Here is an 18,981-nt window from a genome sequence, read left to right on the forward strand (position 1 = left end):
GTGGGTCCAAGGAATACATTGAACCTGCAGTGGTGTATCGGAAACTAATACTGGTCTCACAGGAAAGGATCAAAACACAGACTGAAAGAAGAATCTCTATACTAGTACTTAAGGCGGCATTGTGCCTTTTGTATTTTATTGCGATGCGATATCTGTGTTTCATCGTCAATGTGAAGGTCCAAGGAACACATTGAACCTGCAGTGAGGTATCGGAAACTAATACTGGTCTCACAGGAAAGGATCAAAGCACAGACTCTAAGAAGTCTCACTCTTCTTGCACTTAAGGCGGCATTGCGCCTTTTGTATTTAATTCCGATGTAATTTCAGTGGTTCATCGGCAACGTGTATGTCCTAGGAATAGATTGAACCTGCAGTGCTGTATCGGAAACTAAGACTGATCTCAGAGGGAATGTTCAAAGCACCGACTGTAAGAAGAGTCTCTATTTTTGTACTTAAGGCGGCATTGTGTCTTTTGTATTTAATTCCGATGCGATTTCTGAGTTTCATCGTCAATGTGTATGTCCAAGGAATACATTGAACCTGCAATGGACTGTCGGAAACTAATACTGGTCTCACAGGGAATGCTCAAAGCACCGACTGTAAGAAGAGTCTCTATTTTTGTACTTATGGCGGCATTGTGTATTTTGTATTTAATTCCGATGCGATTTCTGAGTTTCATCGTCAATGTGAAGGTCCAAGGAATACATTGAATCTGCAGTGGTGTATCGGAGACTAATACTGGTCTCACAGGAATGGATCAGAGAACAGACTCTAAGAAGTCTCACTCTTCTTGCACTTAAGTTGGCATTGTAGCTTTTGTATTTAATTTCGACGTAATTTCAGTGTTTCATCGTCAATGTGTATGTCCAAGGAATACATTGAACCTGTAGTGGTGTATCGAAAACTAATACTGGTCTCACAGGAAAGGATCAAAGCACAACATTAAGAAGTCTCACTCTTCTTGCACTTAAGGCGGCATTGTGCCTTTTGTATTTAATTCCGATGCGATTTCTGTGTTTCATCGCCAATGTGAAGGTCCAAGGAATACATTGAAATTGCAACTGAGTATCGGAAACTAATACTGGTCTCACAGGAAAGGATGAATGCAAAGACTCTAAGAAGTCTCACCCTTCTTGCACTTAAGGCGACATTGTGCCTTTTGTATTTAATTCCGATGTAATTTCAGTGGTTCATCGGCAACGTGTATGTCCTAGGAATAGATTGAACCTGCAGTGGTGTATGGGAAACTAAGACTGGTCTCACAGGGAATGTTCAAAGCACCGACTTTAGGAAGTGTCTCGCTTCTTGTACTTAGGGCGGCATTTTTGCTTTTGTATTTAATTCCGATGCGATTTCTATGTTTCATCGTCAATGTGAAGGTCCAAGGAATACATTGAACCTGCAGTGGTGTATCGGAAACTAATACTGGTCTCACAGGGAATGCTCATAGCACGACAGTAAGAAGAGTCCCAATTCTTGTACTTAAGGCGGCATTGTGCCTTTTGTATCCAAGGAAAACATTGAACCTGCAGGAAAGGATCAAAGCACAGGTGCGATTTCTGTGTTTCATCGTCAATGTGAAGATCCAAGGAATACATTGAACCTGCAGTGGGCTATCGGAAACTAATCCTGGTCCCACAGGAAAGGATCAAAGCACAGACTCTAAGAAGTGTCACTCTTCTTGCACTTAATGCGGCATTGCGCCTTTTCTATTTAATTTCGATGCGATTTCTGTGTTTCATCGTCAATGTGAAGGTCGAAGGAATACATTGACCCTGCAGAGGAGTATCGGAAACTAATACTGGTCTCACAGGAAAGGATCAAAGAACAGACTCTAAGAAGTCTCACTCTTCTTCCACTTAGGGTGGCACTGCGCATTTTATATTTAATTCCGATGTAATTTCAGGTGTTTATCGTCAATGTGTATGTCCAGGGAATACATTGAATCAGCAGAGGTGTGTCAGAAACTAATACTGGTCTCACAGGGAATGCTCAAAGCACCGACTGTAAGAAGAGGCTCTATTCTTGTACTTAAGGCGGCATTGTGCCTTTTGTATTTAATTGCGATGCGATTTCTGTGTTCCATCATCAATGTTAGTATCCAATGAATACATTGAACCTGCAGTAGTGTATCCGAAACTAATACTGGTTCACTGGAAAGGATCAAAGCACAGACCCTAAGAAGTCTCACTCTTCTTGCACTTAAGTTGCATTGTGCCTTTTGTATTTAATTCTGATCTAATTTCAGTGTTTCATCGTCAACGTTTGTGTCCAAGGAATACATTGAACCTGCAGTGGTGTATCGGAAACTAATAGTGGTCTCACAGGGAATGCTCAAAACACCGACTGTAAGAAGAGTCTCTATTTTTGTACTTAAGGCTGCATTGTGCTTTTTGTATTTAATTCCGACGCGATTACTGTGTTTCATCGTCAAGGTGGAGGTAAAAGGAATACATTGAACCTGCAGTGGTGTATCGGAAACTAATACTGGTCTCACAGGGAATGTTCAAAGCACCGACTGTAAGAAGAGTCTCTATTCTTGTACTTAAGGCGGCATTGTGCCTTTTGTATTTAATTGCGATGCGATTTCTGTGTTCCATCATCAATGTTAATATCCAATGAAAACATTGAACCTGCAGTGGTGTATCCAAAACTAATACTGGTTCACAGGAAAGGATCAAAGCACAGACCCTAAGAAGTCTCACTCTTCTTGCACTTAAGTTGCTTTGTGCCTTTTAAATTTAATTCTGATCTAATTTCAGTGTTTCATCGTCAACGTGTGGGTCCAAGGAATACATTGAACCTGCAGTGGTGTATCGGAAACTAATACTGGTCTCACAGGAAAGGATCAAAACACAGACTGAAAGAAGAGTCTCTATACTAGTACTTAAGGCGGCATTGTGCCTTTTGTATTTTATTGCGATGCGATATCTGTGTTTCATCGTCAATGTGAAGGTCCAAGGAACACATTGAACCTGCAGTGGTGTATCGGAAACTAATACTGGTCTCACAGGAAAGGATCAAAGCACAGACTCTAAGAAGTCTCACTCTTCTTGCACTTAAGGCGGCATTGCGCCTTTTGTATTTAATTCCGATGTAATTTCAGTGGTTCATCGGCAACGTGTATGTCCTAGGAATAGATTGAACCTGCAGTGCTGTATCGGAAACTAAGACTGATCTCAGAGGGAATGTTCAAAGCACCGACTGTAAGAAGAGTCTCTATTTTTGTACTTAAGGCGGCATTGTGTCTTTTGTATTTAATTCCGATGCGATTTCTGAGTTTCATCGTCAATGTGTATGTCCAAGGAATACATTGAACCTGCAATGGACTGTCGGAAACTAATACTGGTCTCACAGGGAATGCTCAAAGCACCGACTGTAAGAAGAGTCTCTATTTTTGTACTTAAGGCGGCATTGTGTCTTTTGTATTTAATTCCGATGCGATTTCTGAGTTTCATCGTCAATGTGAAGGTCCAAGGAATACATTGAACCTGCAGTGGTGTATCGGAGACTAATACTGGTCTCACAGGAATGGATCAGAGAACAGACTCTAAGAAGTCTCACTCTTCTTGCACTTAAGTTGGCATTCTAGCTTTTGTATTTAATTTCGACGTAATTTCAGTGTTTCATCGTCAATGTGTATGTCCAAGGAATACATTGAACCTGTAGTGGTGTATCGAAAACTAATACTGGTCTCACAGGAAAGGATCAAAGCACAACATTAAGAAGTCTCACTCTTCTTGCACTTAAGGCAGCATTGTGCCTTTTGTATTTAATTCCGATGCGATTTCTGTGTTTCATCGCCAATGTGAAGGTCCAAGGAATACATTGAAATTGCAACTGAGTATCGGAAACTAATACTGGTCTCACAGGAAAGGATCAATGCAAAGACTCTAAGAAGTCTCACCCTTCTTGCACTTAAGGCGACATTGTGCCTTTTGTATTTAATTCCGATGTAATTTCAGTGGTTCATCGGCAACGTGTATGTCCTAGGAATAGATTGAACCTGCAGTGGTGTATGGGAAACTAAGACTGGTCTCACAGGGAATGTTCAAAGCACCGACTTTAGGAAGTGTCTCGCTTCTTGTACTTAGGGCGGCATTTTTGCTTTTGTATTTAATTCCGATGCGATTTCTATGTTTCATCGTCAATGTGAAGGTCCAAGGAATACATTGAACCTGCAGTGGTGTATCGGAAACTAATACTGGTCTCACAGGGAATGCTCATAGCACGACAGTAAGAAGAGTCCCAATTCTTGTACTTAAGGCGGCATTGTGCCTTTTGTATCCAAGGAATACATTGAACCTGCAGGAAAGGATCAAAGCACAGATGCGATTTCTGTGTTTCATCGTCAATGTGAAGATCCAAGGAATACATTGAACCTGCAGTGGGCTATCGGAAACTAATCCTGGTCCCACAGGAAAGGATCAAAGCACAGACTCTAAGAAGTGTCACTCTTCTTGCACTTAATGCGGCATTGCGCCTTTTCTATTTAATTTCGATGCGATTTCTGTGTTTCATCGTCAATGTGAAGGTCGAAGGAATACATTGACCCTGCAGAGGAGTATCGGAAACTAATACTGGTCTCACAGGAAAGGATCAAAGAACAGACTCTAAGAAGTCTCACTCTTCTTCCACTTAGGGTGGCACTGCGCATTTTGTATTTAATTCCGATGTAATTTCAGGTGTTTATCGTCAATGTGTATGTCCAGGGAATACATTGAATCAGCAGAGGTGTGTCAGAAACTAATACTGGTCTCACAGGGAATGCTCAAAACACCGACTGAGAGACGAGTCTCTATTCTTATATTTTAGGCGGCATTGTGCCTTTTGTATTTAATTCCGACGCGATTTCTGTGTTTCATCGTCAATGTGAAGGTCCAAGGAGTACATTGGACCTGCAGTGGTGTGTGGGAAACTAATACTGGTCTTACAGGAATGGACCATAGCACAGACTCTAAGAAGTCACACTGTTCTTGCACTTAAAGCGGCATTGTGCCTTTTGAATTTAATACCGATGAGATATCTGTGTTTCATCGTCAATGTTAATGTCCAAGGAATACATTGAACCTGCAGTGGTGTATCGGAAACTAATACTGGTCTCACACGGAATGCTCAAAGCACCGACCTTAAGAAGAGTCTCTATTTTTGTACTTATGGCGGCATTTTGCCTTTTGTATTTAATTCCGATGCGATTTCTGTGTTTCATCGTCAATGTGAAGGTCGAAGGAATATATTGAACCTGCAGTGATGTATTGGAAACTAATACTGGTCTCATAGGAAAGGATCAAAGCACCGACTGTAAGAAGAGTCCCTATTCTTGTACTTAAGGCGGCATTGTGCCTTTAGTATATAATTGCGATGCGATTTCTGTGTTTCATCATCAATGTGAAGGTCCAGTAAATACATTGAACCTGCAGTGGTGTATCGGAAACTAAGACTTGTCTCACAGGGAATGCTCAAAGCACCGACTTTAAGAAGAGTCTCTATTCTTGTACTTAAGGCGGCATTTTGCTTTTGTATTTAATTCCAATGCGATTTCTGTGTTTCATCGCTAATGTGAAGGTCGAAGGAATACATTGAGCCTGCAGTGATGTATCGGAAACTAATACTGGTCTCATAGGAAAGGATCAAAGCACCGGCTGTAAGAAGAGTCTCTATTCTTGTAATTAAGGCGGCATTGTGCCTTTTGTATTTAATTCCGATGCGATTTCTGTGTTTCATCATCAATGTGAAGGTCAATGAATACATTGAACCTGCAGTGGTGTATCGGAAACTAATACTGTTTCACAGGAAAGGATCAAAGCACAGACTCTAAGAAGTCTCACACTTCTTTCACTTAAGTTGCATTGTTCCTTTTGTATTAAATTCCGATCTAATTTCAGTGTTTCATCGTCACGTGTGTGTCCAAGGAATACATTGAACCTGCAGTGGTGTATCGCAAACTAATACTGGTCTCACAGGGAATGCTCAAAGCACCGACTGTAAGAAGAGTCTCTATTCTTGTACTTAAGGCGGTATTGTGCCTTTTGTATTTAATTCCAATGCGATTTCTGTGTTTCATCGTCAATGTGAAGGACCAAGGAATACTTTGTACCTGCAGGGGCACTTAAGGCGGCATTGCACCTTTTATATTTAATTCCGATGCGATTTCTGTGTTTCATCGTCAATGTGAAAGTATAAGGAATACATTGAACCTGCAGTGGTGTATCGGAAACTAATACTGGTCTCACAGGAAAGGATCAAAGCACCGACTGTAAGAAGAGTCTCTATTCTTGTACTTAAGGCGGCATTGTGCCTTTTGGATTTAATTCCGATGCGAGTTCTGTGTTTCATCGTCAATGTGTATGTCCAAGGAATACATTGAATCTGCAATGGGCTATCGGAAACTAATACTGGTCTCACAGGGAATGCTCAAAGCACCGACTGTAAGAAGAGTCTCTATTCTTGTACTTAGGGCGGCATTGTGTCTTTTGTATTTACTGCCGATGCGATTTCTGTATTTCATCGTCAATGTGTATGTCCAAGGAATACATTGAACCTGCAATGGGGTATCGGAAACTAATACTGGTCTCACAGGGAATGCTCAAAGCACTGACTGTAAGAAGAGTCTCTATTCTTGTACTTAAGGCGCATTGTGTCTTTTGTATTTAATTCCGATGCGATTTCTGTGTTTCATCGTCAATGTGTATGTCCAAGGAATAAATTGAACCGGCAGTGGTGTATCGGAAACTAATACTGGTTTCACAGGAAATGATCAAATGACAGATTCTAAGAAGTCTCACTCTTCTTGCACTTAAGGCGGCATTGTGGCTTTTGTATTAAATTCCGATTTATATTCAGTGTTTCATCGTCAATGTGTATGTAAAAGGAATACATTGAACCAGCAGTGGTGTATCGGAAACTAATACTGGTCTCACAGGAAACTGTCAAAGCACCGACTGTAAGAAGAGTCTCTATTCTTGTACTTAAAGCGGAATTGTGCCTTTTTGTATTTAATTCCGATGTGATATCTGTGATTCATCGTCCATATGAAGGTCCAAGTAATACATTAAACCTGCAGTGGTTTATCCGAAACTAATACTGGTCCCACAGGAATGGATCAAACCACAGACTCTAAGATGTCACACTCTTCTTGCACTTAAGGCGGCATTGTGCCTTTTGTATTTAATTCCGTTGCGATATCTGTGTTTCATCGTCAATGTGAATGTCCATGGAATACATTGAATTTGCAGTGGTGTATCGGAAACTAATACTGATCTCACAGGAAAGGATCAAAACACAGACTCTAAGGAGTCTCACTCTTCTTGCACTTAAGGCGGCATTGTGCCTTTTGTATTTAATTACGATGCGATTTTTGTGTTTCATCGTCAATGTGAAGGTCCAAGGAATACATTGAACCTGCAGTGGTCTATCGGAAACTAATACTGGTTCACAGGAAAGGATCAAAGCACAGCCACTAAGAAGTCTTTCTCTTCTCGCACTTAAGTTGCATTGTGCCTTTTGCATTTAATTCCGATCTAATTTCAGTTTTTCATCGTCAACTTTTGTGTCCAAGGAATACATTGAACCTGCAGTGGTGTATCGGAAACTAATACTGGTTTCACAGGGAATGCTCAAAGCACCGACTGTAAGAAGAGTCTCTATTCTTGTACTTAGGGCGGCATTGTGCCTTTTGTATTTAATTCCGATGCGATTATTGTGTTTCATCGTCAATGTAGAGGTCCAAGGAATACATTAAACCTGCAGTGGTGTATCGGAAACTAATACCGGTCTCACAGGAAAGGTTCAAAGCACAGACTCTAAGAAGTCTCACTTTTCTTGCACTTAAAGCGGCATTGTGCCTTTTGTATTTAATTCCGATGTGATTTCTGTGTTTCATCGTCAATGTGAAGGTCCAAGGAATACATTAAACCTGCAGTGGTGTATCCGAAACTAATACTGGTCCCACAGGAATGGATCAAACCACAGACTCTAAGAAGTCACACTCTTCTTGCACTTAAGGCGGCATTGTGCCTTTTGTATTTAATTCCGTTGCGATATCTTTGTTTCATCGTCAATGTGAATGTCCATGGAATACATTGAATTTGCAGTGGTGTATCGGAAACTAATTGTGATCTCAAAGGAAAGGTTCAAAGCACAGACTCTAAGAAGTCTCACTTTTCTTGCACTTAAAGCGGCATTGTGCCTTTTGTATTTAATTCCGATGCGATTTCTGTGTTTCATCGTCAATGTGAAGGTCCAAGGAATACATTAAACCTGCAGTGGTGTATCCGAAACTAATACTGGTCCCACAGGAATGGATCAAACCACAGACTCTAAGAAGTCACACTCTTCTTGCACATAAGGCGGCATTGTGCCTTTTGTATTTAATTCCGTTGCGATATCTGTGTTTTTCGTCGTCAATGTGAATGTCCAAGGAATACATTGAACCTGCAGTGGTGTATCGGAAACTAATACTGGTCTCAAAGGGAAAGCTCAAATCACCGACTGTAAGAAGAGTCTCTATTCTTGTACTTAGGGTGGCATTGTGCCTTTTGTATTTACTTCCGATGCGATTTCTGTGTTTCATCGTCATTGTGAAGGTCCAAGGAATACATTGAACCTGCAGTGGTGTATCGGAAACTAATACCGGTCTCACAGGAAAGGATCAAAGAACAGACTCTAAGAGGTCTCACTTTTCTTGCACTTAAGGCGGCATTGTGCCTTTTGTATTTATTTCCGATGCGATTTCTGTGTTTCATCGTCAATGGGAAGGTCCAAGGAATACATTAAACCTGCAGTGGTGTATCCGAAACTAATACTGGTCCCACAGGAAAGGATCAAAGCACAGACTCTAAGAAGTCACACTCTTCTTGCACTTAAGTCGGCATTGTGCCTTTAGTATTTAATTCCGTTGCGATATCTGTGTTTTATCGTCAATGTGAATGTCCAAGGAATACATTGAACCTGCAGTGGTGTATCGGAAACTAATACTGGTCTCACAGGGAAAGCTCAAATAACCGACTGTAAGAAGAGTCTCTATTCTTCTACTTAGGGCGGCATTGTGCCTTTTGTATTTAATTCCGATGCGATTTCTGTGTTTCATCGTCATTGTGAAGGTCCAAGGAATACACTGAACCTGCAGTGGTGTATCGGAAACTAATACCGGTCTCACAGGAAAGGATCAAAGCACAGACTCTAAGAAGTCTCACTTATCTAGCACTTAAGGCGTCATTGTGCATTTTGTATTTAATTCCGATGCGATTTCTGTGTTTCATAGTCAATCTGAATGTCCATGGAGTACATTGAATTTGCAGTGGTGTATCGGAAACTAATACTGGTCTCACAGGATAGGTCCAAAACACAGACTCTAAGGAGTCTCACTCTTCTTGCACTTAAGGCGGCATTGTGCCTTTTGTATTTAATTCCGACGCGATTACTGTGTTTCTTCGTCAATGTGAAGGTCCAATGAATACATTGAACGTGCAGTGGTGTATCGGAAACTAATACTGGTTTCAAAGGGAATGCTCAAAACACCGACTGTAAGAAGAGTCTCTATTTTTGTACTTAAGGCTGCATTGTGCCTTTTGTATTTAATTCCGACGCGATTACTGTGTTTCATCGTCAATGTGAAGGTCCAAGGAATACATTGAACCTGCAGTGGTCTATCGGAAACTAATACTGGTTCACAGGAAAGGATCAAAGCACAGCCACTAAGAAGTCTTTCTCTTCTCGCACTTAAGTTGCATTGTGCCTTTTGCATTTAATTCCGATCTAATTTCAGTTTTTCATCGTCAACTTTTGTGTCCAAGGAATACATTGAACCTGCAGTGGTGTATCGGAAACTAATACTGGTTTCACAGGGAATGCTCAAAGCACCGACTGTAAGAAGAGTCTCTATTCTTGTACTTAGGGCGGCATTGTGCCTTTTGTATTTAATTCCGATGCGATTATTGTGTTTCATCGTCAATGTAGTGGTCCAAGGAATACATTAAACCTGCAGTGGTGTATCGGAAACTAATACCGGTCTCACAGGAAAGGTTCAAAGCACAGACTCTAAGAAGTCTCACTTTTCTTGCACTTAGAGCGGCATTGTGCCTTTTGTATTTAATTCCGATGTGATTTCTGTGTTTCATCGTCAATGTGAAGGTCCAAGGAATACATTAAACCTGCAGTGGTGTATCCGAAACTAATACTGGTCCCACAGGAATGGATCAAACCACAGACTCTAAGAAGTCACACTCTTCTTGCACTTAAGGCGGCATTGTGCCTTTTGTATTTAATTCCGTTGCGATATCTTTGTTTCATCGTCAATGTGAATGTCCATGGAATACATTGAATTTGCAGTGGTGTATCGGAAACTAATACTGATCTCAAAGGAAAGGTTCAAAGCACAGACTCTAAGAAGTCTCACTTTTCTTGCACTTAAAGCGGCATTGTGCCTTTTGTATTTAATTCCGATGCGATTTCTGTGTTTCATCGTCAATGTGAAGGTCCAAGGAATACATTAAACCTGCAGTGGTGTATCCGAAACTAATACTGGTCCCACAGGAATGGATCAAACCACAGACTCTAAGAAGTCACACTCTGCTTGCACATAAGGCGGCATTGTGCCTTTTGTATTTAATTCCGTTGCGATATCTGTGTTTTTCGTCGTCAATGTGAATGTCCAAGGAATACATTGAACCTGCAGTGGTGTATCGGAAACTAATACTGGTCTCAAAGGGAAAGCTCAAATCACCGACTGTAAGAAGAGTCTCTATTCTTGTACTTAGGGTGGCATTGTGCCTTTTGTATTTACTTCCGATGCGATTTCTGTGTTTCATCGTCATTGTGAAGGTCCAAGGAATACATTGAACCTGCAGTGGTGTATCGGAAACTAATACCGGTCTCACAGGAAAGGATCAAAGAACAGACTCTAAGAGGTCTCACTTTTCTTGCACTTAAGGCGGCATTGTGCCTTTTGTATTTATTTCCGATGCGATTTCTGTATTTCATCGTCAATGGGAAGGTCCAAGGAATACATTAAACCTGCAGTGGTGTATCCGAAACTAATACTGGTCCCACAGGAAAGGATCAAAGCACAGACTCTAAGAAGTCACACTCTTCTTGCACTTAAGTCGGCATTGTGCCTTTAGTATTTAATTCCGTTGCGATATCTGTGTTTTATCGTCAATGTGAATGTCCAAGGAATACATTGAACCTGCAGTGGTGTATCGGAAACTAATACTGGTCTCACAGGGAAAGCTCAAATAACAGACTGTAAGAAGAGTCTCTATTCTTCTACTTAGGGCGGCATTGTGCCTTTTGTATTTAATTCCGATGCGATTTCTGTGTTTCATCGTCATTGTGAAGGTCCAAGGAATACACTGAACCTGCAGTGGTGTATCGGAAACTAATACCGGTCTCACAGGAAAGGATCAAAGCACAGACTCTAAGAAGTCTCACTTATCTAGCACTTAAGGCGTCATTGTGCATTTTGTATTTAATTCCGATGCGATTTCTGTGTTTCATAGTCAATCTGAATGTCCATGGAGTACATTGAATTTGCAGTGGTGTATCGGAAACTAATACTGGTCTCACAGGATAGGTCCAAAACACAGACTCTAAGGAGTCTCACTCTTCTTGCACTTAAGGCGGCATTGTGCCTTTTGTATTTAATTCCGACGCGATTACTGTGTTTCTTCGTCAATGTGAAGGTCCAATGAATACATTGAACGTGCAGTGGTGTATCGGAAACTAATACTGGTTTCAAAGGGAATGCTCAAAACACCGACTGTAAGAAGAGTCTCTATTTTTGTACTTAAGGCTGCATTGTGCCTTTTGTATTTAATTCCGACGCGATTACTGTGTTTCATCGTCAATGTGAAGGTCCAAGGAATACATTGAACCTGCAGTGGTGTATCTGAAACTAATACTGGTCTCACAGGGAATGCTCAAAGCACCGACTGTAAGAAGAGTCTCTATTCTTGTACGTAAGGCGGCATTTCGCCTTTTGGTGTTTAATTGCGATGCGATTTCTGTGTTTCATCATCAATGTTAATATCCAATGAATACATTGAACCTGCAGTGGTGTATCCGAAACTAATACTGGTTCACAGGAAAGGATCAAAGCACAGACCCTAAGAAGTCTCACTATCTCTTGCACTTAAGTTGCATTGTGCCTTTTGTATTTAATTCTGATCTAAGTTCAGTGTTTCATCGTCAACGTGTGTGTCCAAGGAATACATTGAACCTGCAGTGGTGTATCGGAAACCAATACTGGTCTCACAGGGAATGCTCAAAGCACCGACTGTAAGAAGAGTCTCTATTCTTGTTCTTAAGGTGGCATTGTGCCTTTTGTATTTAATTGCGATGCTATTTCTGTGTTTCATCATCAATGTGAAGGTCCAAGGAATACATTGAACCTGCAGTGGTGTATCGGAAACTAATACTGGTCTCACAGGAAAGGATCAAAGTACAACTTTAAGAAGTCTCACTCTTCTTGCAACAAAGGCGGCATTGTGCCTTTTGTATTTAATTCCGATGCGATTTCTGTGTTTCATCGTCAATGTGAAGGTCCAAGGAATACATTGAAATTGCAAATGAGTATCGGAAACTTATACTGGTCTCACAGGAAAGGATCAATGCACAGACTCTAAGTAGTCTCACCCTTCTTGCACTTACGGCGGCGTTGTGCCTTTTGTATTTAATTCCGATGTAATATCAGTGGTTCATCGGCAACGTGTATGTCCTAGGAATACATTGAACCTGCAGTGGTGTATCGGAAACTAAGACTGGTTTCACAGGGAATGTTCAAAGCACCGACTTTAAGAAGAGTCTCGATTCTTGTACTTAGGGCGGCATTTTTCCTTTTGTATTTAATTCCGATGCGATTTCTGTGTTTCATCGTCAATGTGTATGTCCAAGGAATACATTTAACCTGCAGTGGTGTATCGGAAACTAATACTGGTCTCACAGGAAAGGATCAAAGCACAGACTCTAAGAAGTCTCACTCTTCTTGCACTTACGGCGGCATTGTGCCTTTGGATTTACCTCCGATGTGATTTCTGTGTTTCATCGTCAATGTGAAGGTCCAAGGAATACATTGAACCTGCAGTGGTTTATCGGAAAGTAATACTGGTCTCTCAGGAAAGGATCAAATCACAGACTCTAGGAAGTGTCACTCTACTTGCACTTAATGCGGCATTGTGCCATTTGTATTTAATTCCGGTGCGCATTCTGTGTTTCATCGTCAATGTGAAGGTCCAAGGAATACATTGAACCTGCAGTGGTTTATCGGAAACTGATTCTGGTCTCACAGGAAAGGATCAAAGCACAGACTCTAAGAAAAGTCACTCTTCTTGCACTTAACGCGGCATTGCGCCTTTTGTATTTAATTCCGATGCGAATTCTGTGCTTCATCGTCAATGTGAAGGTCCAAGGAATACATTGACCCTGCAGAGGAGTATCGGAAACTAATACTGGTCTCACAGGAAAGGATCAAAGCACAGACTCTAAGAAGTCTCACTCTTCATGCACTTAAGGTGGCACTGCGCATTTTGTATTTAATTCCGATGTAATTTCAGGGGTTTATCGTCAATGTGTATGTCCAGGGAATACATTGAACCTGCAGAGGTGTGTCAGAATTTAATACTGGTCTCACAGGGAATGCTCAAAACACCGACTGTAAGAGGAGTCTCTATTCTTATTTTTAAGGCGGCATTGTGCCTTTTGTATTTAATTCCGACGCGATTTCTGTGTTTCATCGTCAATGTGAAGGTCCAAGGAGTACATTGAACCTGCAGTGGTGTGTCGGAAACTAATACTGGTCTTACATGAAAGGACCAAAGCACAGACTCTAAGAAGTCACACTCTTCTTGCACTTAAAGCGGCATTGTGCCTTTTGAATTTAATACCGATGAGATATCTGTGTTTCATCGTCAATGTCAAGGTCCAAGGAATACATTAAACCTGGAGTGGTGTATGGGAAACTAATACTGGTCTCACAGGAAAGAATTAAAGCACAGACTCTAAGAAGTCTCACTCTTCTTGAACATAAGTCGCATTGTGCCTTTTGTATTTAATTCCGATGCGATTTCTATGTTTCATCGTCAATGTGAAGGTCCAAGGAATACATTGAACCTGCAGTCGTGTATCGGAAACTAATACTGGTCTCACAGGAAAGGATCAAAGCACAGACTCTAAGAAGTCTCACTCTTCTTGCGCTTAAGGCGGCATTGTGCCTTTTGTATTTAATTCCGATCTAATTTCAGTGTTTCATCATCAACTTATACGTCCAAGGAATACATTGAACCTGCAGTGGTGTATCGGAAATTAATACTGGTCTCACAGAGAATGCTCAAAACACCGCCTGAAAGAAGAGTCTCTATTCTTGTACTTAAGGCGGCATTGTGCCTTTTGTATTTAATTACGATGCGATTTCTGTGATTCATCATCAATGTGAAGGTCCAAGGAATACACTGAACCTGCAGTGGTGTACCGGAAACTAATACTGGTCTCACAGGAGAGGATCAAAGCACAGACTCTAAGAAGTCTCACTCTTCTTGTACTTATGGCGGCATTGTGCCTTTTGTATTTAATTCCGATGCGATTTCTGTGTTTCATCGTAAATGTGAAGGTCCAAGGAATACATTGACCTGCAGTGGAGTATCGGAAAGTAATACTGGTCTCAGAGGAAGTGATCAATGCACAAACTCTAAGAAGTCTCACTCTTCTTGCACTTAAGGCGGCATTGTTTTTTTTTTGTATTTAATTCCTATGCGATTTCTGTGTTTTATCGTCAATGTGTAGGTAAAAGCAATAGATTGAACCAGCTGTGGTGTATCGGAAACTAATACTGGTGTCACAGGAAAGGATCAAAGCACAGACTCTAAAAAGTGTCACTCTTCTTGCCCTTAATGAGGCATTGTGCCTTTTGTATTTAATTCCGATGCGATTTCTGTGTTTCATCGTCAATGTGAAGGTCCAAGGAATACATTGACCCTGCAGTGGAGTATCGGAAACTAATACTGGTCTCAAAGGAAAGGATCAAATCACAGATTCTAAGAAGTCTCACTCTCCTTGCACTTAAGGTGGCACTGCGCCTTTTGTATTTAATTCCGATGTAATTTCAGTGGTTTATCGTCAATGTGTATGTCCTAGGAATACATTGACCCTGCAGTGGTGTATCGGAAACTAATACTGGTCTCACAGAGAATGCTCAGAACACCGTCTGTAAGAAGAGTCGCTATTCTTGTACTTAAGGCGGCATTGTGCCTTTTGTATTTAATTGCGATGCGATATCTGTGTTTCATCGTCAATGTGAAGGTCCAAGACACACATTGACCCTTTAGTGGTGTATCGGAAACTAAAACTGGTCTCACAGGAAAGGATCATAGCACAGACTCTAAGAAGTCTCACTCTTCTTGCATTTAAGGCGGCATTGCGCCTTTTGTATTTAATTCCGATGTAATTTCAGTGGTTCATCGGCAACGTGTATGTCGTAAGAATACATTGAACATGCAGTGGTGTATCGGAAACTAAGACTTGTCTCACAGGGAATGCTCAAAGCACCGACTTTAAGAAGAGTCTTTTTTTTTGAACTTAAGGCGGCATTTTGCCTTTTGTATTTATTTCCAATGCGATTTCTGTGTTTCATCATCAATGTGAAGGTCCAAGGAATACATTGAACTTGCAGTGGTGTATCGGAAACTAATACTGGTCTCACAGGAGAGGATCAAAGCACAGACTCTAAGAAGTCTCACTCTTCTTGCACTTAAGGCGGCATTGTGCCTTTTGTATTTAATTCCGATGCGATTTCTGTGTTTCAGCGTCAATTTGAAGGTCCAAGGAATACATTGAACCTGCAGTGGAGTATCGGCAACTAATACTGGTCTCATAGGAAAGGATCAATGCACAGCCTCTAAGAAGTCTCACTCTTCTGGCACTTAAGGCGGCATTGTGCCTTTTGTATTTAATTCCGATACAATTTCTGTGTTTCATCGTCAATGTGAAGGTATAAGGAATACATTGAACCTGCAGTGGTGTATCGGAAACTAATACTCGTCTCACAGGAAAGGATCAAAGCACAGACTCTAAGAAGTCTCACTCTTCATGCACTTAAGGTGGCACTGCGCATTTTGTATTTAATTCCGATGTAATTTCAGGGGTTTGTCGTCAATGTGTTTGTCCAGGGAATACATTGATCCTGCAGAGGTGTGTCAGAATTTAATACTGGTCTCACAGGGAATGCTCAAAACACCGACTCTAAGAGGAGTCTCTATTCTTATATTTAAGGCGGCATTGTGCCTTTTGTATTTAATTCCGACGCGATTTCTGTGTTTCATCGTCCATGTGAAGGTCCAAGGAGTACATTGAACCTGCAGTGGTGTGTCGGAAACTAATACTGGTCTTACAGGAAAGGACCTAAGCACAGACTCTAAGAAGTCACACTCTTCTTGCACTTAAAGCGGCATTGTGCCTTTTGAATTTAATACCGATGAGATATCTGTGTTTCATCGTCAATGTGAAGGTCCAAGGAATACATTAAACCTGGAGTGGTGTATGGGAAACTAATACTGGTCTCACAGGAAAGAATCAAAGCACAGACTCTAAGAAGTCTCACTCTTCTTGCACTTAAGTCGCATTGTGCCTTTTGTATTTAATTCCGATGCGATTTCTATCTTTCATCGTCAATGTGAAGGTCCAAGGAATACATTGAACCTGCAGTCGTGTATCGGAAACTAATACTGGTCTCACAGGAAAGGATCAAAGCACAGACTCTAAGAAGTCTCACTCTTCTTGCGCTTAAGGCGGCATTGTGCCTTTTGTATTTAATTCCGATCTAATTTCAGTGTTTCATCATCGACTTATACGTCCAAGGAATACATTGAACCTGCAGTGGAGTACCGGAAAGTAATACTGGTCTCACAGAGAATGCTCAAAACACCGCCTGAAAGAAGAGTCTCTATTCTTGTACTTAAGGCGGCATTGTGCCTTTTGTATTCAATTACGATGCGATTTCTGTGATTCATCATCAATGTGAAGGTCCAAGGAATACATTGAACCTGCAGTGGTGTATCGGAAACTAATACTGGTCTCACAGGAGAGGATCAAAGCACAGACTCTAAGAAGTCTCACTCTTCTTGTACTTATGGCGGCATTGTGCCTTTTGTATTTAATTCCGATGCGATTTCTGTGTTTCATCGTAAATGTGAAGGTCCAAGGAATACATTGACCTGCAGTGGAGTATCGGAAACTAATACTGGTCTCAGAGGAAGTGATCAATGCACAGACTCTAAGAAGTCTCACTCTTCTTGCACTGAAGGCGGCATTGTTTTTTTTTGTATTTAATTCCTATGCGATTTCTGTGTTTTATCGTCAATGTGTAGGTAAAAGCAATAGATTGAACCAGCTGTGGTGTATTGGAAACTAATACTGGTGTCACAGGAAAGGATCAAAGCACAGACTCTAAAAAGTGTCACTCTTCTTGCACTTAATGAGGCATTGTGCCTTTTGTATTTAATTCCGATGCGATTTCTGTGTTTCATCGTCAATGTGAAGGTCCAAGGAATACATTGACCCTGCAGTGGAGTTCCGGAAACTAATACTGGTCTCACAGGAAAGGATCAAAGCACAGATTCTAAGAAGTCTCACTCTCCTTGCACTTAAGGTGGCACTGCGCCTTTTGTATTTAATTCCGATGTAATTTCAGTGGTTCACCGGCAACGTGTATGTCGTAAGAATACATTGAACCTGCAGTGGTGTATCGGAAACTAAGACTTGTCTCACAGGGAATGCTCAAAGCACCGACTTTAAGAAGAGTCTTTTTTTTTGAACTTAAGGCGGCATTTTGCCTTTTGTATTTATTTCCAATGCGATTTCTGTGTTTCATCATCAATGTGAAGGTCCAAGGAATACATTGAACTTGCAGTGGTGTATCCGAAACTAATACTGGTCTCACAGGAGAGGATCAAAGCACAGACTCTAAGAAGTCTCACTCTTCTTGCACTTAAGGCGGCATTGTGCCTTTTGTATTTAATTCTGATCTAATTTCAGTGTTTCATCGTCAACGTTTGTGTCCAAGGAATACATTGAACCTGCAGTGGTGTATCGGAAACTAATACTGGTTTCAAAGGGAATGCTCAAAACACCGACTGTAAGAAGAGTCTCTATTTTTGTACTTAAGGCTGCATTGTGCCTTTTGTATTTAATTCTGATCTAAGTTCAGTGTTTCATCGTCAACGTGTGTGTCCAAGGAATACATTGAACCTGCAGTGGTGTATCGGAAACTAATACTGGTCTCACAGGGAATGCTCAAAGCACCGACTGTAAGAAGAGTCTCTATTCTTGTTCTTAAGGTGGCATTGTGCCTTTTGTATTTAATTGCGATGCTATTTCTGTGTTTCATCATCAATGTGAAGGTCCAAGGAATACATTGAACCTGCAGTGGTGTATCGGAAACTAATACTGGTCTCACAGGAAAGGATCAAAGTACAACTTTAAGAAGTCTCACTCTTCTTGCAACAAAGGCGGCATTGTGCCTTTTGTATTTAATTCCGATGCGATTTCTGTGTTTCATCGTCAATGTGAAGGTCCAAGGAATACATTGAAATTGCAAATGAGTATCGGAAACTTATACTGGTCTCACAGGAAAGGATCAAGGCACAGACTCTAAGTAGTCTCACCCTTCTTGCACTTACGGCGGCATTGTGCCTTTTGTATTTAATTCCGATGTAATATCAGTGGTTCATCGGCAACGTGTATGTCCTAGGAATACATTGAACCTGCAGTGGTGTATCGGAAACTAAGACTGGTTTCACAGGGAATGTTCAAAGCACCGACTTTAAGAAGAGTCTCGATTCTTGTACTTAGGGCGGCATTTTTCCTTTTGTATTTAATTCCGATGCGATTTCTGTGTTTCATCGTCAATGTGTATGTCCAAGGAATACATTTAACCTGCAGTGGTGTATCGGAAACTAATACTGGTCTCACAGGAAAGGATCAAAGCACAGACTC

Source organism: Schistocerca americana, chromosome 7 (assembly GCF_021461395.2).
Source record: "Schistocerca americana isolate TAMUIC-IGC-003095 chromosome 7, iqSchAmer2.1, whole genome shotgun sequence".
Taxonomy (NCBI): Eukaryota; Metazoa; Arthropoda; class Insecta; order Orthoptera; family Acrididae; genus Schistocerca; species Schistocerca americana.